Source organism: Sciurus vulgaris (genome assembly GCF_902686455.1).
Source record: "Sciurus vulgaris genome assembly, chromosome: 12".
Lineage (NCBI taxonomy): Eukaryota > Metazoa > Chordata > Mammalia > Rodentia > Sciuridae > Sciurus > Sciurus vulgaris.
The window spans coordinates 33425685-33436271 of NC_136473.1; the positions used below are offsets into that span (position 1 = coordinate 33425685).

Genomic DNA, 10587 nt, shown 5'->3' on the forward strand with positions numbered 1-10587 from the left:
CCCTTAATGGATTGGCATCCAGGACAAGGACCAAGCTTTCAATAACATAGTGTCTTACTTAAATTGTAAACTGACAGCCAGTTTATAGCCTGCAAATCTGGCCACTTGCATGTGAAAAGTACTGACAAATATTTGGAAAAATTCTGGATGTACACAATGCTCTGATTAGGTGACAGATTCATTGACATCATGATCAGAATGTAACAGAGGATATGTCCTCCATTTCCCTTACTTTTTGTCTTTTCTGCCCCTCCCTAGTTCCTTTTGCCTGATATTCTAAATCTAAAGAGAGACCTCACCTAAATAGTTCAGACATAACTGCTAAATGAGCTTTCTTTAGAACCCAGAAAATCTGGTGACCCCTGAAATACCCCCTCCTTTCTTTAATTCTATGGTAAGGTACATTTTTTATCAACTAACGCAAAGCATATAAATTAAATGAGGGGAGAAAAATAGTCTATCTGAAAAGAAAATCCAGGCACTGACCCCAGTGGGTGGTTGTTCACTGCCAGGCTTGGGAGTAGACACATGCCCTACCTGACAAAGCCTTCACCCAGCCTGTAGCCTCACTGTACCTCCTCTCCCTCCCCATGAAAGTCCTTTGTGCCCTTCACCTCTCTCCCCATGCAGAAGGGCTTTGTGACAGTGAAATCCTCTTCTCCTTAAGCTGGCTTTACCAAAAATCTATTTCCTTGCCTCAATACCTTCTCTCTCAACTTAATTGGCTGGTTGTGAGTCAAGCAGCCAGAACTTAATTTGGTTAATAAGAATGAGAAATGAAATGTCGATCTATATCATCAAATTATTTCCATAAATGACCAAACAGTAAATATTTTTGACTTTGAAAGAAACATAAGCTCGCTGTTGCATTCTTCCAAATTCTTCTCTGGTGTGAGTTTTTTGTTTGTGTTTCTGTTTTGATACTAGGCATTGAACCCAGGGGTACCCTACCACTTAGTTAAATCCCCAGGCATTTTTTTTTGGGGGGGGACAGGTTCTCACTAAATTATCCAGGCTGACCTCAAACTTGCAATCCTCCTGCCTCAGGCTCCAAGTAATTGGGATTACAGGAGAGTGCCCCAAGCCCAGTTTTTTATAATTATTATTATTATTATTATAGTTGTCAACTATATTATTATAGTTGTCAATGGACATTTATTTTATTTATTTATACCTGGTGCTGAGAATCGAACTCAATGCCTCACACATGCTAGGCAAGTGCTCTACCACTGTGCCACAACCCCAGCCCCCAAGCCCAGCTTCTTCTGGTTTGGTTGTTTAAAAACAGTTTTATGAATTTGACAACCATTCTTGCTTAGGGCTGTACAAAAACCCAGGCTAGAATTTATACTTTAGTTATAACTAAATTATAACTATTAGTTATAACTAATTTATAACTATTTAGTGATAAATTTCAAACATAAATGTACAATTCTGTCAACACAACAATCATACAATTTTATACCTCTCCCTATTTCTGCCTACAAAACAAAACTAATCTCAAAAGCTGCCTTTAATATGCGTAGTGGGTCTGGGGATGTTGCTCTGTAGTAAAGCACATGCAGAAAGCCCTAGGTTCAATCCCTGACCAAAAAAAATTGGAGTGACAAAGCACCCCCCTACAGAACATAAGTTTGCCTGTACCTAACTGGAACTAAACACCTAGGTTCACACCCCTCAATTCTCAAGAGATTATCATAAAAATATATCCATTGTATTAAGGGAGGGGAGGGGAGTAAAAGGCTACAAATTTCAGTAAGGACATCAGACATGTACATCAAAGAGGTCATAGGTCACAAGACTGGGAGTAACTGGGAACACAATCGAAACTAAACCCCCCCAGTCATAGTTAATTACAACCCCTTAAAGGAGCTATTGTTTTAAGATCATGACATACCCACTCGCTGTGACCAGGTCTTCAACACCCTCCCCTTGGTACTAGGTTACCAAGACCCTCACAAAGGAAATTCCCTGAGGGCTATACAAAGGGTAACAAACCATATACATGAAGGTTCTTTTTATGTAATTTTTAGTTGTAGATGAACACAATATCTTTATTTTATTTACTTATTTTTTATGTGGTACTGAGGATCGAACTCAATGCCCCACACTGAGCCACAACCCCAGCCCCCATGAAGATTTTTTTTTAAAAGAACTCTTGAAATATCATACAAAAGTTTATGAATGGGGCTGAGGGTGTAGCTCAGTGGTAGATGGCTTGCTTAGCATGGCATAAGGTCCTAAGTTTAATCACAAGCATTAAACAAAAACAAAAAACAACAAAAAAAATTTTATGATCATTTTATCTTTTTTGGGGGTACCAGGGATTGAACCTAAGGGTGCTTAACCACTGAGTCACATCCACAGTCCTTTTTATTTTGAGACAGGGTCTTGCTAAGTTTGCTGAGGTTGGCTTTGAACTTGTGATCCTCCTGCTTCAGCCTCCAGAGCAACTGGGATCACAGGAGGGCATAACCATGCCTGGTTTGCTATCTTAAACTGTTTTTATTTTTCACTTAATTTTTTTGGTGCTAGGGATTGAACCCAGTGCCTCATGCATCATAAGCAAGTCTTAAACCTTACCACTGAGCTACATTCCCCAGCCCTGAAAACGGTTAATAGGAATCTTGTTTTGCAGTTTGTTTTCTCCAACTGATCTAAATTAGCAGTTACAAACTAGTTCTTACCCCTTTTTAGAAGCACACCATTAACTGCCATTGGTGGTTACCAACTTGCCAACATTCATAGATTTTGCCTAACAATTTGGATTATGGCTTCTTAAAAAAAAAAAATGGAGTTCGAAAACTACTATTATACCTGCACAGCAACAAAGGTCTGGAGCAGAGCAGCAACTAACACTTTATCTTATGGCCATCATCTCTACCACTCTCCATTGTCTTCTAAATACTAAAGCCAAGTGTCAGTTGTCATTTAGTTTCCCAGTTTGGGAGTTTGTGATCCCTAATGTAAACAAAGACCTTCTACCTTTCTTATTACTGCTGATAAATTCAATGTAATCATGTGTGATTAATTTTTGCTAACTGAAAAGGTAAAAATCATGATAGTGACCCTACAATTGAATATTAGTTCATGCTGTATAAACCAAAGTGAAATAATTCGAGGGGAAAAAAATCATGTGTCTAACTCCTACAGACAGAAAACAAATTATTTTCATTTTATTTACAATTAAAAATTATTTCCATCTACTGATAAACAGAATGTAGTAATTACTTCTTATAACCATAATTACATGTCAGCACAAAATGAGAGAACGCTGTTTTCACTCAAATTTTTGAATTATATGAGAACTGCTTTATTTACTCATTTGTTTTATATTTAAGCCATCTAGAATCCTCCTAATACTTATTAGCATGAAGAAAGCCCTTACCCATTTATAGTTTCTATGTATTAAAACATATTTTACAAAGCTGGAAGAAAACAAAATACACGGTGCATACTGAAACAGACCTAGAAAACCAGATTCTACTACCTCCTATCTCAAGTGTATATAAGGCTTTTGAGTCAGAAGCTATGTCAAGTACCTTCCAACTTTAAAATTCTCTGTACTTATTGAGATCTTCTTTCCTCCAAATAAAGTAATTCATCGAGCTGACTTGCTTTTCCTGCAGATGGGAAAAGTTAACAAGTATTTGCATTCCATTTCACTTTTATTATCACTTTTAACAGCCAATAAAATATCAACGTAAGATGATTGCTAGAAACAGGTATTCCCTTTAAACCATGCAAAACAAATTCATTCTTCAAAATCCTTCAAAACAGAGACCATATAGACCAATTATTTAGTAGGAGAGAGATAAATCTCAATATTTCCTTCCAGTCAGCCCATTTAATTAACTTGTCCAAGTATTCTCAAATTTACAGGTTTTAAAGAACAGTATCACCACCAAATATTAGTAGGTATCATGTAAAATGGCACTACTATCACAACTGCTCCATATTTGCATATTTGAGTGCAAAGATGCAACTCAACTTCATTTCCAACTGAAATCCTGTTTCTGTTTAAACCTTATGGCAAATAAAATAGTCCTAAAAGTCCACTAAATTCCTAATGCACACAATAATCTACAACACAAAAATAACTTTTTCAAAAGCGAAAGATTAGAAATAAAAATGAAAGTACAAAATCCTACTAAATTGGTAAAAGTTCATGGAAAACCTACACCTAAACCTTGAGTTTCATTCTGTTAAGAGTATAATGTACACTGACTGGAAGGGAATTAGATATGGTTTATACTTTAACTGTTATTAACAGTGTTGTCTGATAAAACTTTGTGGAAAATTCTAAGTGTTCTTTACCTGTCCTGTTCAATACAATAATCAACAGCTATTGTGGCTACTGAGTTTTTGAGATATGAATAGCATAACTATGGAACACAACTTATTTGTTAAATTTAACTTCCGACGTGTGGTTAATGGTTAACATACTGTATACCTAATTTGAATACAAAGTATAAACTTTAGTTTTTCAAAATATCATGACCTGATGTTACCAACGCCAGTTAAAATTCTCCTGATACGAAATAATACTTAGGGCCAATCATCACTCTAAACATAAAATCACTTTGCAAGTGAGAATTCATGGTGTTAACTAGATTTAGAATTTAAGGTACGCTATTTGCTAAGAGTCCCCCATTGTTTTTGTAAAAAGGGGTACTCACTTTTGAAACAGTTTCCCACTGCATGCAAGCTACTTTCCCTTCAAACCTGTTCAATATCTTCTGTTCAGAAAATAGCAAAATTAAGTTCTCGGCACTATTAAGTTCCCGTGACTCGGTACATTTCACGTTAATTACTTATTTTCTTAAAAGTCAGATACAAATACCTGAAAACGTCTGCACCTTTTCCCAGAGCTTTAGGTATACGACTATCTCAGGTATAGTTGCGATTTCATTCCTAGACACAAAGTATTTATTTCAGTTCCCAAGTGTCAGAGTCTCTGGCACTTGGAGTATTTGACCACCTCTTCCTAAGTCAAGAAAAGTAACCAAGATGGTGCACAAAATGTCAAACGAAAACAGTCTGAGGACTTGCACACTTGAGCAACAACGAATCCCTAGCAGAATCAACCAGGCTTTTTTTGCTTTTTGGTTCCCCCTCCCCCCCACACCACCACCACCTTTCCGGGAGAGAGTATGTGCCTCCAGCTGTACCACGAAGCAAACAGGAGAGCAAGGTGGTGACCCCAGGTCACGGTCGCTAGCACATCTCCAGTCCGGCAGCGGAAAGCCACCGGTTAAGCCCGAGCCTCACGAGACAGGAAAGAGGAGGCGCCTAACCGGCAGCGCGCCCGACGCGAGCGAGGCCAGCGCGGTACCCGCCCCTCTCAGCGCGGCGGCTACAGCCCGGGCGGCACGTGGGCTCCCCGGGCGCGAGCTACACTGAAAAACAAGCCGCCCGCAGCCTCGCGCCGGACCCGGCCCAGGATCCCGCTTCCCTCGCAGCAGGACCGCCAAGCGGACGCCCTGGCGACTCACACCGCTGGCCCGCCCTCTTTCCCTTCCTCCCCGAGCGGCGCGATCCCGCCCTGCGGCCCCTCACCTACCTGGTCGCGAGGTTTGAGAAACGCCCTGGCGGTCGCCTCAGCGCCCACTCCAGCCTCCGCCCAGCCCGCTGTTCCGGCCCCAGTAGCGTCGACCGCTGCCCGAAGCCGGCGGGTCGGCGAACGTCTGCGCTAAAGGGACCGCGGGGCAGGGGGCGGCACCGCCTCCGGACACCGCCTCCGAGGGAGGAGCTTAGCCGCCCCGCCTCCTCCTGGGAGGACTCCCCGCCCTCTTCCTTCCTTTCTCTCAGTCGCCCCCCAACCCGGCCGCGCGCTCCCGCCCCGGGGCTGAGGCGACTCAGAGTCGGAGCTCCACACGAAGGCGGTGGCCGTGGCTGCAGCGGAGAGGCCCTGGAGGTCGCTCCGCCCGCGCTTTCCGGGCCCACCTACCTCACTCCAGCCACCTGCCCGGCTGCCCACCCGCGGGTCTAAGATGGCGGTGGCGAAAGAGACCAAGCAAGCGGCAGTCCCGAGCGGAAAGCGCCGGAGAGGCCACCGCTGCCCGGCTTCGAATTCCCGGACCCTGGCTCGGCTCGCGGCGAGGCCATTGCTTCCTGGGGCTCTTACCTGCCCGGAGCGGACTGAAGGAGACGCGGCTACACGTTCTGCTCGACCTCCCCCTTTGCCGTTGCCGCCATCTCGAGTGTGGCAGGGTCGGCTGGCTCTCCCACCTTCCTTGTTTCAGACCCCCTCCCCTTCCTTCCGTTCTTTCCTGCTGTCCCGTGCGTTTTTGTTTTTTGGTGTTTTGTTGTTTTTGTTTTTGTTTTGCGGTACTGGGGAATCGAACTCGGGGCCTTGTGCTTGCAGGGCAAGCACTCTACCAGCTGAGCTATCTCCCCAGCCCTCCCGTGCGTTTTTGAGGAGAGGGAAAACAGCTTTGCTGTCCCCGGGTTGGGGACTGAGGGAGAAGTGAATTCACAAACGCCCTCGCCTCAGTTTACTCGGAGTACACCTGCAGGGTCCGAAGGACCCGGTTGGGCGCGCTGGGGGACACGGGGCCGATTTGGAATCTTATGGGGGCTCCGGCTCAGCCGCGGACCCGGGGACGGAGACCAGGTGACGCAGGCTTAACGTAGCAGGGACCTGGGTCCTAGCCTCCGTGGGTCTCCACGGCCTCAAGCCAGCCTCTTGTCCTCCCTGGACCAGTGTCGCTAAGGTACCATGGTGTATCCCCGCCTTGCCCCCGTGTCCTTGCCTACGTGCGTGAACCTCCGGTTACAAGCCCGCACTGGTCTTGAGTAGAAGACAGCCGTGGATGGGGGATGAAGATGGCTTTGGGCAGAGTTAGGAAATTCCATCCTAAACGCATCTGCGGGTCTTTAGTTAGAGCCCATGGGCCTCAGGGAGGCTGGGATGTAGCTCAGTGTTGAGCGCTTGCCAAGCATGAGCAAGGCCCCGGGTGCCATCACCAGCGCCGCAGAAACACTCGAGGCAGCCTCACTGAGTCCTCAAAGCCTAGCAAGAGCACAAGAGTTGGGCATTTGTTGGGTACCCCTTGCCCAACAATTGTAATACGTGCCCCATCCCTCGGGCCTGCTAAGTGAGCCCAGTGCCAGGGGTAGCTTGAAAGGACAAGTTTGCCCTCTGCTGTTAGACTAGCGCTGGTGTAGAACCAGTCAATCAGCGCAGGTGCTGCAGCTGGGCAGCCTCTGATGCCTCTGAGGTTGGCTGCCTGCAGATGGGGACCCGGCCAGGGAGGTCCAGAAAAAACGGAGGTAAATAGTATCAAGAGTAACTAGGGATCTCAGCAGTCTGGTTTCAGATCCCTGCCCTTCCATACAAGATGTGACCCTGAAGAATTTAACCTCTTTAAACTTTCATTTTTTCTGTGTAAGATAATAAACTCGCCCACCTCCTTAAGGTTTGGAGAGCCCACTGAGGTGATGCCAGTGATGTACTCAGCACAGTGCCCTACACTTAGTGCTTGGTAAATGTTAGCTGTAATGATCTCAGGTTTGCGAGGCTTGCTTCAAGTAGGTCTGATCAACTCTGCGAGCACAGTGATGCAGCAGTTCCTGTCCTCACCTTTCGATGGAAGATGGTAGGAAGCCACGTGCCTGGGCTATACCACAAACCAGTATAGGAGGACCAAGTGGCATGCCTTGTCTGGGACATGGGGTTGTAGTCACGGCAGGTCTACAGAATGCCAGATTTACAAGCCCAAGGGCTAGTTCTTACACAAAGGTGTAAGAACCATGCAGTGATTGTTACCTGGTCTTTATGTTTTCTCATTCATTGTTAATTGGTAACCAAGGGACCATACATCCCAAGTACCTATTCCAGATTTGCCAGAAGTTCTGTGAGGAATTATAACTTCAGACTCTGTGCATGGGGAAACTGAGGCTAGGAGGGCAGGGATGAAGTAATTGTTCAAGATCAAATAACCGTGAAGTAACAGAACTGGAGTTTTAAACCCAGTGTTCTTCAGTGTCAGAATCATCAACCTCACTGACTTGCCTCCTGTGGGGAATGGAATATGAACTCTGAATAAGCAACTTCTCTGACTTCACACAGCAGCCATGGACCTTACCACTTCAGTATCACAGGTGTCCTCTAACCAGAGTGTTCAACACTACTCTTCATGTTTGTTTGTTTGTTTGTTTTTTGTGGTTCTGAGGACTGAACCCAGGCCCCTCGGCCTGCTGTTCATCTTAATCTGCCTCCCCTTCTGATGTATTCCTTATCTCTTCCCTCTACCCATTTTTCAGAGTCAAAAATCAGCCACCTTCCTCCATCTTCATTTCCACTACTGTAGAGAGCATCATTACTTTTTAAACCTTTTAATAACAGCACACATGAGCTGGGCATGCTTGCATGCCCTGTAGTCTTGGCTAGTGGGGAGGCTGAGGCAAGAGGATAGCAAGCCCAGCAGATTCCAGACCAGCTTGGGAAACACAATGAGACCCTGTCTCAAAAAAAAAAAAAAAAAAGTACAGAAAAGTATACAAAATAAATGTGAAGCTTAATAATGATTAAAAAAAAAAAAAGATTGTGCATTCCTTTAGTTTGTTATTTCAGGGCCTTCATCTATCCCAGTGAATCTTAAATTTGGTCTTTTAATGTTATCCCAGATTTCTTGAATATTCTGTACAGCCTTTTAACATCTCTATGGTCAACTTTATTTTCAACATTACATAAGTTTGTCTTCAAGTTCTGAAAATCAATATTCAGAGTGGTCTAATCTATTGATGATGATTTCCATTGAATTTTTAATTTGGCATTGATTTTTTTCATTTTAAGGATTTCCATTTGGTTCTTTTTCAGAATCTCTATCTCTTTATTGGAGTGACCTTTCACTTCCTTTATTTTCTTTGATTTTACTCCTTTCATCTTATTTTCCCTCACAGAACAGTATAACTATGAACTTTCTAAATTCCATCTCCAACATTTCCTCCACTGTGGTGTCAATGAAATCTATTGTTGAAGCATTATGGGCTGTTTGGGATGGTTTCTTCCCTTGCTTTTCCATTGCTTTTTCATCTTTTGGTATACTTCTTTTAAGTGAAGGAGTACTTTGTGAGCTTCCTTTTCTTAAGAGCCCTGGGTTGCATGAATATCCAGATAATGATATTTTAAGTCGATGTGTGTCCTCTGCTGATCCCAATATCAGCAACACCATAAGAGATGCCACTGTGCCCTGTTTACTATAATCACTCATTCTATTCAAGCCTCATTCTGTTCAACTTTATACAAAACAAAAACTTGATGCAGTTATTCTCTGTGGTTCCTCAAATTCAGGTGTAAATCTATAACAAAGTTCTAGAATAGGTCAAAATATTAGTTGTTAAACTTAGTAAATGTATTGTAACCTTACCTGAGAGCTAGAAGGGGGCAGGAAGAAGATTGGGCAAATAGAAGAGGGAAAAAAGAGAAAGAAAAAAATCTATAAAAGGAAGGATAATTTACATTAAACTAAGGGGTTATTTATATGTTCAAAGTTAACAATAAAGTTGTTTAGAGTATACCATGTCAAGGTGAAGAAAATTTTTGTTAAATCTTGATTTGGATTTCCTTGGAGTTTGGACTTTAAGCAGCTCTCCATCAGTTTTGGGCTGTGGCTCTCTCCTGAGCTGCAGGGCACAAAAACCAATTCCTTAGCTATTCTGAATCTCCTACCAGCAGCTTCTGGTTTGTCATATCGGGGGCCTGCAGCTGATTCCTCAGAGTGTGCAGTGTTGTGGTCTGGCTGTTTCCATTGTGTGCAGTAGTTCAAGATGTAGCCTCTGAAGTGTCCCTGTGATTGTTGTGGGTCACTGTTTACCTGCTCCCCTCTTTGGGATCTTTTTCACAGTAGTGAAGATCTTGGCAGCTGTCTATAAGCACAAGAATGCTTGTGGGTTTTCCATGGGCATTCTGTGGTGCAAAAGTATTCCCCCAGCTGATACTACTCTCCGAGGAATTGTAGTGAAGGGTCTCAGGTGGTTCACCTGGACTCTATAGTTTCCACTGCCCTAGGTTGCATTGATTTCTTCTGTTAACTTCTGTTAAATTTGATGCAAGATCCCACAACTTGCCAGTTGTGATCATGGTTCACCTTGTGCACCTGTTAACACTAGGATCAGACCCTTCCTGCTGCACATAGGTCTCTGTCACTGGATATTCAGGCAACTTCCCTCTGGTATGGCCCCATAATCTCAGGGACTATCCCTTGGCTTCAAACTGTGTTTCCCCACAATGTAAGTGCTTGTGCCTAGTAAATCTGCTTTCCTTTGGGGCCAAGTCTGCTTCATTGTTGTCTCTTCTGAGTCCAGCAAGCTAGAGGAGGCTGCAGAGGGCTTCCCACCCTTGCCTGGGTCACAGAGCCTGAGGAAGGGTTAGGCACACTTCCCCACCCAGGTCCCCACCAGCTTGTTTGTTCCCCTTGATTTCAGTGAGGGGGGAGAGAGGGATTTCAGTGATTTTTTTTTTTTTTTTCTGGATAGTAGTGGTCCTTCTAGAAGTTCTTTCTGGCCCCTTAAGGGGTGCCTCTGGAGGTGACTTCCCTCTGATTTAATTTGTACCTGTCTGGGCATGGGAAGATGCTGTGC

The 10587-nt window shown here is 43.9% G+C and overlaps 1 long non-coding RNA gene across 8 annotated transcripts in view; it reads right to left on the reverse strand.

Moving 5' to 3' along the window:
• Positions 1 to 6296, reverse strand: part of LOC306642443 — a 53218-nt gene extending 46922 nt beyond the window's left edge. Inside the window, exons 1-3 of one of the 8 annotated variants that reach the window (XR_013758514.1) lie at positions 5564 to 5719; positions 4680 to 4739; positions 3543 to 3623 (exon numbers count right to left, since the gene is read on the reverse strand). This is a non-coding gene — a long non-coding RNA (uncharacterized lncRNA). Of the gene's footprint in view, positions 1 to 3542; positions 3624 to 4675; positions 4740 to 5171; positions 5193 to 5563; positions 5720 to 6127 lie in introns of those variants that run through there. The other 7 variants (XR_013758515.1, XR_013758516.1, XR_013758517.1 and 4 more) reach the window with 7 other exon arrangements.
• Between the last annotated feature and the right edge of the window lie 4291 nt (positions 6297 to 10587).